Source organism: Pelodiscus sinensis, chromosome 13, assembly GCF_052426305.1.
Source record: "Pelodiscus sinensis isolate ZL-2025 chromosome 13, ASM5242630v1, whole genome shotgun sequence".
NCBI classification, from domain to species: Eukaryota; Metazoa; Chordata; order Testudines; family Trionychidae; genus Pelodiscus; species Pelodiscus sinensis.
Window position 1 is genome coordinate 31,460,743 of NC_143064.1, and position 13,976 is coordinate 31,474,718.

A 13,976-nucleotide genomic window follows, 5' to 3' on the forward strand; every position below is an offset into this window, starting at 1 on the left:
CAGTTCCGACTTACATACAGATTCAACTTAAGAACCCCAGGCGTCCCTAAGTCAGCTGCTGCTGAAACTGATCAGCAGCTGATTCCAGGAAGCCCGGGGCAGAGCAACTCTGCCTCGGACTTCCTGTAGTCAGCGCTAGTCAGTTTCAGCAGCGGCTGACTTGGGGATGCCTAGGGCAGCTGAAACTGACCAGCAGCAGCTGAATCAGGACGCCTGGGGCAGAGCAGCTGGGGTGCTGCCGGGTTGGTCCAGTAGCGCCCAGAGCGGCGCTGCGGGACCAACCGGCAGCGCCCCAGCTGCTCTACCACAGGCGTCTGGAGAAAAGCCTGGACTGCTGGGGGAAGGGGCGTACTAGCTGCGCCCCCCCCTTCCCAGCAGACCAGGGAGATGCAGGCGGGGGACTGAGATGCACCGCGGTCCTGCTGCCCGGGTCCTCCATGGCTTTGCTCCGCATCTCCCTGGTCTGCTGGTCTGTTGGAGACCAGCAGACCAGGGAGACAGGGAGCAAAGCCACGGAGCACGCGGGCAGCGGACAGCCCAGACTCGCCACGGCTGTCCCACTGCCGGCGTCCTCAGAGGCTTTGCTTCCCGTCTCCCTGATCTGCTGGTCCCAGCAGACCAGGGAGATGGGCAGCAACCCCGTTCGTAACTGCGGATCCGACGTAAGTCAGATCCGCGTAACTCGGGGACTGCCTGTACTTTCAAGTTACAGGAACAATGAAACCAAGATTTCATGCTTGCTTATCAACAGAGCAGCCCAAATGTCTCATTAGCTCAAAATGACTTAAGCCACCACAGAGGCTCCTACAACTGCACATCCACTTATGTGATGTGCCATCAAATGCCAGCAATGCCCCTCTGCCATGTACACTGGCCAAACTGGACAATCTTTATGACAGAGGTTTAATGGACAAATCAGATATTCAATGGGGTAACATGGAGAAATCTGTTGGGGGAACATTTTAATCTGCCCAGGCACTCAATGGAGCTAACAGTGACGATACTATTACAAAGCAATTTCAAAAGCCAGCTAGAAAGAAAAGCTGCAGAAATTGCCTTCATCTGCAAATTTGACACCTTGAATCGAGGTCTAAACAAAGACCTGATCTAGATGGGCCACTACATTCAACATGCTAAAGACATCAAAAGTTAAGAGTGGGCTGAACTGCTCAATACAGTTAGCCTCATTTAGCATGGACATTCACATTGACAAGATTTTTCCTCCCTACTTTCCCCCCATCCCCTCTTTCTGCTATTTATTTTTATTTCTGAACCCCTTAACTCCATTTATCTGAAGTGGGTTGTGCTCACAAACCTCATACCATTTACATTTTTATTGTTAGTCTCTAAGGTGCCACATGATCTTTTTTAAAAGGTGTTTTTTTTAAGATGACTTGGAATACAGCTGGTGGCCTTTGGGAATGAAGGGTCTGTTCACATGAAGGTGTTTCAGCTGGAGGTTAATACTCACATTACAAAAAAAAAATCTCTGTGCACATGGGCTGCGTGGCTTGTGATGAAAGCAGCCCTGGGACTAGAACGTAATTTGAGAAGATTTCACCATCACATTTACTGGACTCCAACCAGCATGAATAGCATTGTTTTAAATCATTTATGGTGGAAATCCCAGGGATTATTTCTTCTGTAGCTTTAAGCTGTCAGATAACTGATCCCTACACAGACCCAACATACAGACTCACTGATGTGAAATGTATTAAGATTCAGGCAAACTCTGACTAAGTAGAGCAGGGATGGGCAAGATACAGCCTGGGGTATCTTGGTCCACCAAGCCTTTAAATCTGATCTGTGGCCCACCACACTGGACCCACAGGCAGGGAACAGCTCCAGGGTATGTCTACACTACAATGTTAGTTCGAACTAACGGACGTTAGTTCGAACTAACATTCATAGCCGCTACACTAGCGCTCCGCTAGTTCGAATTTGAATCGAACTAGCGGAGCGCTTAGTTCGAACTAGGAAAACCTCATTTTACGAGGATTAAGCCTAGTTCGAACTTACTAGTTCGAATTAAGGGGTGTGTAGCCCCTTAATTCGAACTAGTGGGAGGCTAGCTCTCCCCAGGTTTCCCTGGTGGCCACTCTGGCCAACACCAGGGAAACTCTATGCCCCCCTCCCGGCCCCGGACCCCTTAAAGGGGCACGGGCTGGCTTCGGTGCCCATGCCAGGTGCAAGCCTGCAAGCACCCAGCCAGCAGACCCTGCACCTGGCACGGCACAGAGCCACCCACCCGATGTCCCCCAGCCCACCCCCTCTTCCCGGGACCAGGCTGGCGGCTCCCGGGAGCTTGCCCTGGACGGCAAGAGGCGGGCACCTTCCTGGGCTAGTGCAGACATCGTGGACCTCGTCCACGATCTCCGCACTAGGCACAGGAAAGTGGCCGTCTAGGGCAGGAGAGCTGCCAGCCTGGCCACCCAGGAGCAGGTGTGCATGAAAATCAAGGGGGTCCACTGAGACCCCCGACCCTGCGCCCTGAGCTTACAATGGCCGTCCTGGGTCAGACCAAAGGTCCATCTAGCCCAGTAGCCTGTCTGCCGACAGCGGCCAACCCTAGGGACCCTGGAGGGGATGGACCGAAGACAGTGACCAAGCCATTTGTCTTGTGCCATCCCTCTCCAGCCTTCCACAAACTTTGGGCAGGGACACCACTCCTACCCCCTGGCTAAGACTACTCCATGCACCCAACATCCATGACTTGATCTCACTTCCCTTTAAACTCTGTTCTAGTTGTAGCCTTCACAGCCTCCTGCAGCAAGGAGTTCCACAGGTTAACTATTTGCTTTGTCAAGAAGAACAACTTTCTCTTACTAGTTTGAAGCCTGCTACCCATTCCTTTCCTTTGGTGTCCTCTAGTCCTTCTTTATGGGAACTAATGAAGAACTTTTCTGTATGCACCCTCTCCACCCAACTCCTGCTTTTAGAGACCTCTATCCTGTCCCCCCTCCGTCTCCTCTTTTCTAAGCTGAAAAGTCCCAGTCTCTTTAGCCTCTCTTCATATGGGACCTGTTCCCAACCCCTGATCATTGTAGTTGCCCTCCCCTCTCCCAGCCTCTGTCTTCCCCTCTCCCGCCTCCTTTTCCCAGTCTCCCCCAGTTTTGGTCAATAAAGAGAGATTCCATTTTTGAACACAATTGTCCTTTATTTTGTACATCAAGGAAAGGGGCTAGGGAAGGGTAAGTGGAAGGAGATGAGGGAGGAATGGGGTACGAGCCCCCGATGGGGAGGACTGGGCTGGCTCTGCGGGCTTCTGGGGGTGGAAGCTCTCCTGCAGCCCCCCGATTGTCCCCTCTCCCCAGATGGCAGCCTGCGGCAAGTGCAGCCGGGCTGATGGCCGAGTGCTGTGATGTGCCCAGTGTGGGTACTCCGGGCAATCCAAGCCAGGACTGCTTTGCAAGCAGGGCACCCCTTAGAACTGTGTGTCCAGGGTGGGGGTCGGGACCCTTTAAGCGCAGCCCTCGGCTAGCCTGAGACAGCATCTCCACGCTCTAAGTCCTCCTCTGATGCCCTGCCGGCACTGCTTCCGGTCATCCTTAAGCCCTGTTCAGGGTCCACTCAATGTGGACTTGCTAGTTCAAATTAGCAAAACGCTAATTCGAACTAGTTTTTAGTTCTAGACGCGTTAGTTCGAATTAGCTTAGTTCGAATTAACTAATTCGAACTAAGTTAGTTCGAATTAACGTTGTAGTGTAGACGTACCCCCAGAGCTTAGAGCAGGTGGCTGCTTCATCTGTCTATGCACCAGTTGGGGTGAGGGGGAAGCTTTGCATCCTGCAAACTCCTTTCATTCAGACTCCCTGTCAGATTCCACACCCTCCCCTATATACCTATTCCCTACCCCAAGCTCCCTTCTTCCCCCAACCTCTGTCCCAGAACTCACACTTCCTCAATAGGAAAATGCAGCCCCTTCCCACTTAAATTTTGGAGTGTCCCCTCTGCGTGAAAAATCAGAATCATAGGGCTGAAAAACACCCCAGAAGGTCATGGAGTCCAGGCCCCTGCCAAATCAGGACCAACCGTAACTAAATCATCCCAGCTAGGGCCATGTCAAGCCACCCAAGTCTACTTCCCCTACTAATTCCTCTGTTTGTGAGCAGCAGGTCAAGCTGCATATGGCCCGTTGTTGGAGGCTTCAGCACTTGTACCACAAAATTGTCCCCAGCATTCTCCAAAATCTTCCAATACAGCAGAACACAGACAATTCAGGGTCTCCCAGCAGATGTCAGGATGATTAAAGTCCTCCATGAGAACCAGGGCCTGTGGTCTAGAAGATTTAGTTGTCTGAAGAAAGCCTTGTCTACCTCATCCACCTGAACTGGTAGCCTATAGCAGACACCGACCACAACATCACCGCTGTTGCTCCACCTCTAAACTTAACCCAAAGACTCAACGGGCTTTTCTCCCTCTATATACTGGAGCTCTGAGCACTCATACCACTCTATTACATGCTGACCAACTCCTACACCTTTTTTCTGATGCCTGTCCTTCTTGAACAGTTTTTACCCATCCCACCAACTCTCCATTACTCCAATCAAATCAGTTATTTGACCGTGCCAGGACTTGTGATTCCTCCTGCTTGTTTCCCAGGCTTCTTGCATTGGTGTAAAAACACCTGAGATAACTAGCTGATTGCCCTACATTACCTATAGGGAATCAGGAGTCCTCTGTTGCACCTTCCTTCTCTATGTTTCTTCCCAGCATCCCACTTGCCCAATTACCTCAGGGCTTAGATCACTGTCCGAAAAACCTATCTTAAAGCCCTCTTTACTAGGTTTGCAAGCCTGCCAGCAAAGATCTCTTCATTAGGTGGATCCCATCTCTTCCTAGCAATCATTGTGCCTGGAACAGCATCCTATGGTCAAAAAACCAAAGCCCTCTTCAACACCACTTGCACAAGCACACATTTACTTCCAAAATTCAAAGCAGCCTTCCTGGGCCTTCAATAGTGAGGATGAACAAGACCACCACCTGCACCTCAAACTCTTTGGTCCTTGTCATGATCATGAGGGTTAGCCAGAATCCTGGGGACTAAGAGATTAACTATGTCCCTTACCTAAACCAGGTGGCAGGCAGCCAATAGAAATGTAGGTAGGAATTTCAAACTGGGACAAAGGAATTTTGCCCCCCCCCCCCCTTGTCCTGCGTAGTTCCTCTCCAACTACTGAGAGAGAGAGAGACCGACATGTCTCTCTCCAAGAAACCAGTCTTCACTTTCTGTAAGTAGGGTAAAGTTTAGATAAAGTTAGGTTTTATTGTTTTATGGTTTGGGAAATGGGATCTGATGTCTGTGCATTTAAAAATGGGTATGCTCTCCTTTGTAACTAAGTTCCTGGCCCATGGTAAATTTCTCCTCCATGAGAATATTTTTGTTACTTTTCCATCTAGTCGTTATGCTTGCAACAGGAATATTGTAGTGATAATAAAAGTTCTCTCTTTCCATTTTATTCATCTGGTATTGGTTAATGGTTGTGTCCTGGTTTGTACGTTAGGAGTGAGATTTCCTAAGAGATTTTCCCCTGATTTTTGTATCAATACTTGGGTGGTGGTGACAGCGATTTTATTCCCAAAATCTAGGTTGTTAAGATTTTGGGGGGTGGGGGAGGGAGTTTTATACCAAAGCCTGGTAGATAAAGTTTTAGGGTACTTTTGCTAGCTCCCAATTCTGCATTTATCGTGCCAGAGTGTGGAAAGAGCCATGACAATCCTTCTTCCCAGCACTGCATAATCTGCAGTGACCAACTCAAGGTCATTCTTGGCCGTATTATTAGCACCCACATGGAGAAGTATGAAGGGGTAGTGATCCAAAGGCTTGATCAGTCTTGGAAGACTATCACATCCTGAATTCTGGCTCCAGGTAAGCAGCACACTTTCAGATTCACGGTCTGGAGAGCAGAGGGATGACTCCATCCCTCTTAAGAGGAAGTCCCTGAGCACCACCATCAGCCCTCTCCTCCTCTTGGGACTGGTGGTTATAGAATGCCCCCGTCCCTAGGACTACGCATTCCATGTCTTCAAGTCAATGGGGGTCTCCTCCAGATTCCTTAACTCAGAAGTCTCTGCCAAAGCATTACCCACAGTACTAAGTGTGCAGAGAGCCTGAAAATGGTTACATGCCTTTATCAAGATTGTGGATACTCGAGTTGTCTTGTGGAGGTCACATACTGCCAGTTTTCTTCCCTGTTCTGGGCTGCCCTCACTGGTTCTTCAGCATGTCTGCAGTATTAAATACTGCTTTCTACCCAGATGAAATCTCTTCAAACTTTTGGGAGAAAGACAAACATAGCACATGCTGTGCAACTCCTAGAAGCTGATCTTTATGTAACCCCCAGGGAGATTGCTTGGATTCCCGGGGCTTTGTCTGCTGGCAGCTCAGGGAGAGGCTCTGAGTTTGCCTTGGCTTTCCCTCCCTACCAGGGCCAGAGTCTGCCCGGCAACCCATGGGGAGTGAGATGCCCCTCCCAGGGGGAAGGAGAGACCATTGTTGAGGGGAGTCTGGAGCCAGCCAGGAAAAGGGGAGGACTGAGTGTGTGGGAGCTAGTAAGCCCCAGGCCTGCATGCAGGGTTCCCCCTGAGAGCTAGCCTCTAGGGACCTGAAGGCAGGATCCCTCAGCTGGGTTTATGTCTCCACTGTTGATTCCCAGTTGTGGAGTTTGCTGGGAGGCTTCCCCAGCCAGGCTGAGTGGGCTCTCCAGCTCCCTGGGTGAGAGAGTCACTGCATGGTCAGCTGGGCTCTAGCAGCAAGTTCAGGGCTGCTGCCTGCTGTGTGGGTCTGGAGGCTGGGCTGGGAGGCTATAGTTTTGAATTTTGGTGCAGTTGTGTGGTCTGCATCTTGAGCCCTGCACCCCTTCGCGGTGAGGGGAAATTCTGGGACCGAAGCAGCCTGGTTCCTGCTTAAAGAGGACCCCTGTGAGAAGAGAGCAGCCCTTTGCAGAGACTGAGTCATCTCTCAACCTGAGGTCATTCATGGAGTGTGTGAGTGCACCAATTTTTAGTTAGTCAGGCAGGGAATTTGTTTGGGGATTTTATTACCTGCAGCCTATTAAACTGTGGAGGGATTTACTGCCTTCTCCCATTTGTGAGTCCTTTGGGCTGTACTGGACCTAGTCAGCTCCACTGCTAAACCACTGCAGAGAAGGATTGTGTGATCAACAGTCACCAAGGGCCCCAACAAAGTACGCGTACCAACGGGACACTAACCTCACAGTTGCTGGGCACCGGTGACCCTAAAAATAGTGTTTTACCCTGTTCTGTTATAATTGTCTCTTATAATTGTGTTTATTATAGTGTATGTGTTTGTGTTATTTTCTGGGAGTCTCCAACTATCTGGCGAATACGTGGGGATTATCCTGGTCTAGAATTTTCCTCCCAAGCTGCCCTGGTGACCCTGCTAGGAAGGAGTGAGGGGGGTGGAGGCACCGCCAAGTACATCAATCAGAAAGAATAAAATTGAGTAGGTGGCGGGATCCAGAAGAACCCAGACCTATCCATCCGAACCTGAAAGGAGATTGGCTTTAAAAGAAGGTAACCAGGTAGAGAGGGGGCGCTACATTTAATTATCCATTCTACCATCCTTCGGAGAGACTCCTCCTATGTTGTTTTTATTGACCCCTGAAGCCTGGGGAGGAGAGAGAAAACACAAAAACCAAGAAAAAGGACAGCCTCTGTGGGGATACACAAATGCAAACTCCCCTGTCAGACGCTCACTCAGTTCACTTTGGCTGCCTCTGTTATAAGGCTGCTGTCTCCAAGCCTTGCATCCAACCCAATCAGCCCCTGAAGGCCCCCCACCTGCAAAGCAAAGCACTCCCAACTGACAAACACAGTCATACAGTCCCTGCAACTACCACCAGTCAGACAAATTATCAGATGGACTCATCCCACCAGCCTGCAGCATAGCTTCCTCTCCCCAACATGCCACCTGCCCTACCCCTCCAAAACAAAGCCATGCTTACCCGAGAGTTCCTCTCAGACATTTCCCAGGCTAACTCTGAAACACTTCCAGTTCTATGAATTGGGCCAGGGAGGGAGGCAGGCAGCACTTCAGAGTCTCAATGTGTGGATGAGATGCTGGTGTAGAGAGGAGGGATTTAGCTTTTCTGGGAACTGGGGGAACTTTGGGGAAAGGGAGAGCCTGTACAGGAAGGATGGGCTCCACCCAAATCAAAATGGAATCCATCCGAAGGCATGGGGAGGACTGTGGGCGGAGCCATGGCGCAGGTGGGGGCCGAAGCCACGGCTGTGAGGGGGCAGCATGGGGGGACTCATGCTGCGGCTACCAGAGCTGGCAAAGCGGCCTCTGTGCGCTGCTATCCCCCGCTGTGCCCTGCGGCAGCCCGGGCTCTGCTAACTCTTCCCCCGCCTCCCTGCGCAGCCTGCTGCTCGGGCCAGTTAACTCCTTTCTCCCCACCTCGTTAACTCTTCTTGCTCCCGCCCGTTAACTCCTCCGCGCCCCGCCCTCTGCTCCGGTGCCCGGAAATGGTTCCCCCCCCAGCTGGCCCCTTTCGGTTGCTGCTCTGCAGGGAACGTCCTGGAGCGGCGCGTTCCCTGGCTTTCGCCTCAGATGCCAATTCCTCAGTGTGTGTTAATGTCTTTAAACTCCCAGTACACGTGGTCTGCGGATATTTGAAAGTGCCGCAGCCTATGCTTAGCAAATAGCAGAACCGCTTCTGCTGTGTCTTGAAGCAGGGCAAGTGCTGCTTGCCTGACTTGAAACAAGCTTTTTGCCCTGGGCTGGTTATTTAAGTCACTGAGCCTGTGGTGTTAATAACGCCAGGGTCATGGGTTTGAGCCCTGTAGGGGCACGGTGCTTTCTGCTCGCCAGGCACCAGACCGGCAGGGGAAGAGGGATTTCCCTTTCCATTCCCCTGTGTGGAGAAGCGCAAAGCCCATGGAACAAAAAGCACCATCTATAAAGTCTCCGGTCACCTCAATGCTATAAGCCTGCCTCCCTTTTTCCTTTCCTTGTTAGTACAGTAATTACTCGTTTAACACGTGCCTTTTTAACATGTTTTCATGATAGCAAAATTTTTTTTTAGGAAACCTTTTTTGAATAACACAACCTTCCCCAAAATAACATGGTTTCCTCAGCCGGCCTGTTGCCGGTTGTTGCGCGAGGCTTCCCCAGCCCCAATGCAAGGCGGCTGAGGGGCACCATTCCCTGCTGACCCCCCTTTACTGGATGCCTCACCACCTCTCCTCTGCAGCAGGCTGGTGGCTGGATTTCCCCCACCGGCCTGTTGCCAGCGGCTGCGCAGGGTTTCCCCCGCCTCCCTGGAAAGCGGCGGAGGGTTCACCGCTTGCTGCGCCGTTCCCCGCTGACCCCCCTTGCCAGACACAGTATGGGTCCTGGCAGACACATCACAGGGGCATACTCCCACCCCAATCCCCCTTCCCTCTCCTTCTCTTCCCTTGCCCTGAGTCAAACACCTCCGCTTCCTGCTGTAACCCAGTCCCCTTTCTCCCCCAACCTTATGTCCTGGTCCCCAGGCAGCTGCTTGTGCTCAGCAGCCGGCTGCTAGCAAGTGCAGGCTGGAGCCGCGAGCGCACGTGCGCTTGAAACGCAACCCCCACCTTTTCCATTACTTTCAATGGGAAAATTGACCCCACATAACATGTTTTTGCTTAGCACGATCATTTTCTGAAACATATCTACCGTGTTAAGTGAGGAATTACTGTATAGTGTTGAGTATTCCTGACTGTCACACCCCTGATGAGAGCACTGCTGCTGTGCCACTTTTTTGCATGGAGAGAAAGAAATGCCACCTGCCTGGCCATCAGGTGCCTGGCTTTCTCCTCCCAGTCCAGCAGCCAGCACTCCTGCCCCTGCACGGTGATTTTTACCTGCAAAGAGACAATGACACTGCAAAGCCAGAGGTTTGCCCATGGTAAAGCCTCACTGCAAGACATGCCCATCAAGCGCATGCTGCAGAGTGGCAAAGGGAAAGACTCTTGCCAAGGGCATGAGGATAATGGCCCAATCAAAGGGGGTGGCAAGGGAGAGAGAAAAGCAGGGCAGCAGCAGTCTGGCCTCCTGTCTTTTTTCCTTTGGGAATGAGGTTGAGTAGGAGAGTCACAGGGGGTATGTCTACACTACAAAGTTAATTCGAACTAACAGACGTTAGTTCGAATTAACTTTGATAGGCGCTACACTTGTGCTCCGCTAGTTCGAACTTAATTCGAACTAGCGGAGCGCTTAGTTCGAACTAGGTAAACCTCATTGCACGAGGACAAAGCCTAGTTCGAACTTACTAGTTCGAATTAAGGGGTGTGTAGCCCCTTAATTCGAACTAGTGGGAGGCTAGCCCTCCCCAGCTTTCCCTGGTGGCCACTCTGGCCAACACCAGGGAAACTCTATTGCCCCCCTCCCGGCCCCGGACCCCTTAAAGGGGCACGGGCTGGCCATGGTGCCCGTGCCAGGTGCAAGCCTGCCAGCACCAAGCCAGCAGACCCTGCACCTGGCATGGCTCGAGCCACCCACCCGATGCCCCCCAGCCCTCCCCCTCTTCCCGGGACCAGGCTGGCGGCTCCCGGGAGATTGCCCGGGACCGCAAGAGGTGGGCACCCACCTGGGCTAGTGCGGACATCGTGGACCTCGTCCACGACCTCCGCACTAGGCACAGGAAAGTGGCCGTCTAGGGCAGGAGAGCTGCCAGCCTGGCCACCCAGGACCAGGTGTACATGAAAATCAAGGGGGTCCACTGAGACCCCCGACCCTGAGCCCTGAGCTTACCATGGCCGTACTGGGTCAGACCAAAGGTCCATCTAGCCCAGTAGCCTGTCTGCTGACAGCGGCCAACCCTAGGGACCCTGGAGGGGATGGACCAAAGACAGTGACCAAGCCATTTGTCTCGTGCCATCCCTCTCCAGCCTTCCACAAACCTTGGGCAGGGACACCACTCCTACCCCCTGGCTAAGACTACTCCATGGACCCAGCCTCCATGACTTGATCTCACTTCCCTTTAAACTCTGTTCTAGTTCTAGCCTTCACAGCCTCCTGCAGCAAGGAGTTCCACAGGTTGACTCTTTGCTTTGTGAAGAAGAACTTTCTGTTACTACTTTGAAGCCTGCTACCCATTCCTTTCCTTTGGTGTCCTCTAGTCCTTCTTTATGGGAACTAATGAAGAACTTTTCTGTATGCACCCTCTCCACCCAACTCCTGCTTTTAGAGACCTCTATCCTGTCCCCCCTCCGTCTCCTCTTTTCTAAGCTGAAAAGTCCCAGTCTCTTTAGCCTCTCTTCATATGGGACCTGTTCCCAACCCCTGATCATTTTAGTTGCCCTCCCCCTCCCACCCTGTCTCTTCCCCTCTCCCACCTTCCCCTCTCCTTCCTTTTCCCAGCCTCCCCAGTTTTGTTCAATAAAGACAGATTCCATTTTTGAACACAATTGTCATTTATTTTGTACATCAAGAAGAGGGGCTAGGGAAGGGTAAGTGGAAGGAGGTGAGGGAGGAATGGGGTACGCGCCCCCGATGGGGAGGACTGGGCTGGCTCTGCAGGCTTCTGGGGGTGGAAGCTCTCCTGCAGCCCTCCAATTGCCCCCTCTCCCCAGATGGCAGCCTGCGGCAAGAGCAGCCGGTCTGATGGCCGAGTGCTGTGATGTGCCCAATGTGGGTACTCCGGGCACTACAAGCCAGGACTGCTTTGCAAGCGGGGCACCCCTAAGAACTGTCTGTCCGGGGTGTGGGTTGGGACCCTTTAAGCACAGCCCTCGGCTAGCCTGAGACAGCATCTCCACGCTCTAAGTTCTCCTCTGGTGCCCTGCCGGCACTGCTTCCGGCCATCCTTAAGCCTGGTTCAGGGTCCACTTAATGTGGACATGCTAGTTCGAATTAGCAAAACACTAATTCAAACTAGTTTTTTAGTCTGAATCCGTTAGTTCGAATTACCTTAGTTCGAATTAACGTTGTAGTGTAGACGTACCCACAGGGAGCTAATCCTGATAGATGGAGGTTCACTGTGTCAGACTTGGCTGCCTGTGCCCTGCCACTGTCCAGAGGGGCCTTTCACATCCTCTTCCCTTCCACACTGCCCTTCCCATGCCACCCAGCATTCTATCAATGATATACAGGGCCTGGGCTCTTTTAAATTATTGGGTGTTAAGGCAGCTGCCCTTCCCCTCTCCTTCCCAGTTGTTGTGAGCACTGGTTAGACACTAATTCAGTTTCTAAATACTATGACTTGGGGTGTGTCTACCATGCAGCATTCTTCTGGAAAAACAGTTATTTTCCGGAAAAACAATACTTGTGTCCACACTGCTATCATGTTCAAAAAGTTGAAAGAACGGAAAGGTTTTTCCAACGGTAGTAAACCTCTTTCTACAAGGAAGAAATCTTTTTCCAAAAAAGCTTTTTTGGAAAAAGGTGTGTGTGGACACGGAAGAGGGAGGTTTTTTTTTAAAGAGGCCTCGAGGAAATAATACAAATGCCCTGCTGGCCACTCCATCCAAACTAATCAGAACTCTATAGTTCCTGTTTCCTGCCAGCTCTTAAAGCTGAAGGTACATAGTGGCAGGAAGCTAGCCCAGCTGCACCTGACTGTGCGGTTCTCCCTGCCACCCACATTCGGACCCATGGCTCAGCCACAAGCCCCCCTGAAGTTTCCCTGGCCCTCATAAAGAGCACTACCAGGGCTCCTAAGACCCAGCCAGGGGCAGCAAATGGTGTGTGCCGTCGTGGTCCAGTGGAGATCCTGTCTCTCCTGGAGCTGTGGGGTAAGGAGGAGACCCTGTAGGATCTCCACTTCTGGAGGAGCAATGCACACAGCTACAGCCAGATGGCCAAGGCCCTGTCCATAAAGGGCCACCCCCTGCCGGACATTAGAACAGCTACAGAGCAAAGTAAAAGAGCTCTGACAGGGCTACACCAGGACCTGGGGCAGGACCTCACTCCTGCCTCTACTACCAGGAGCTCCACCAAATCCTGGGGGATGGTGAAGCCCCTTCCCTACCTGTGGTGGTAGACTCGGGGCTAGAGATGTCCATTGTTGCCCGCCCAGAGCTCCCTGGGAAGAGGAGGAGAAAGAGGAGGAGGAGTTGCAGGAGGAAGAGGAGACAGCCAGCATGGTCACCTTCACCCTTGAGCCAGTACCCCAGGGCCTGGAGATCTCCCAGGCATCCTCTAAGGGTGGGGAGGGATCATCAGGTGAGTGCTCTCAGTTTGTCACACCATCAGGCTGAGGGAGGCGGGTGCAAAGGGGATGGGATGCAATAGTCACTTGGCCTGCTCGGCCTGGACACCCTCCACTCTTACCTCCACCCTCCCCAGTTATTTTATTATGAAAAAAATACAAAGGTTTTGTTTTTCAATTCAAAACTGATGTCTTTATTGACTGTACAGGAAAGGGGGAAAGGGAGGGGTTGTTGTGGGGAAGGCAGAGAGGGGCAAGGCACAGGCCCCTAGTGGGGAGGCCCTGGGGAGAGTTACTGGGGTCCTTGAGAGAAACTCTCCCTCGGGGCCTTACAGATGCATACCCCAAGCTGATGGGCCTGGCGGATTGCAGCTGTGCGCGGCTTTTGGAAGGCCCTTTCTTCCCAGCCGGCTTCTGCCCTCCACCCTGATAGGAAAGCCTCCCCCTTCCTCTCCACGATGTTGTGCTCCCGCACATTGAGGTGGGTCAGGAGGCACTTGAACTGCGCCTTCAGGCGCCTGAAGGTGCATTCCACCTGCATTCGGGCCTGGCTGAGGTAGGCATTGAATTGGTCCCTGCTGGGGTCCAGATGGCTGATGTAGGGCTTCATGAGCCGCAGCATGAGGGGGTAGACTGCATCTCCCATGATGCACAGTGGCATCTGCACATCCCCAGTGCAAATGTCATGCTGGGGGAAGAATGTGTCAGCTTCCAGTTTGTGGTAGAGGCTGGAGTTTTGGAAAATGCGGGCGTCGTGCGCCCTGGCTGACCACATGATGAAAATGTCCGTGAACTGTCCGTGGTGGTCAACCAGGGCCTGCAGCACCATTGAGA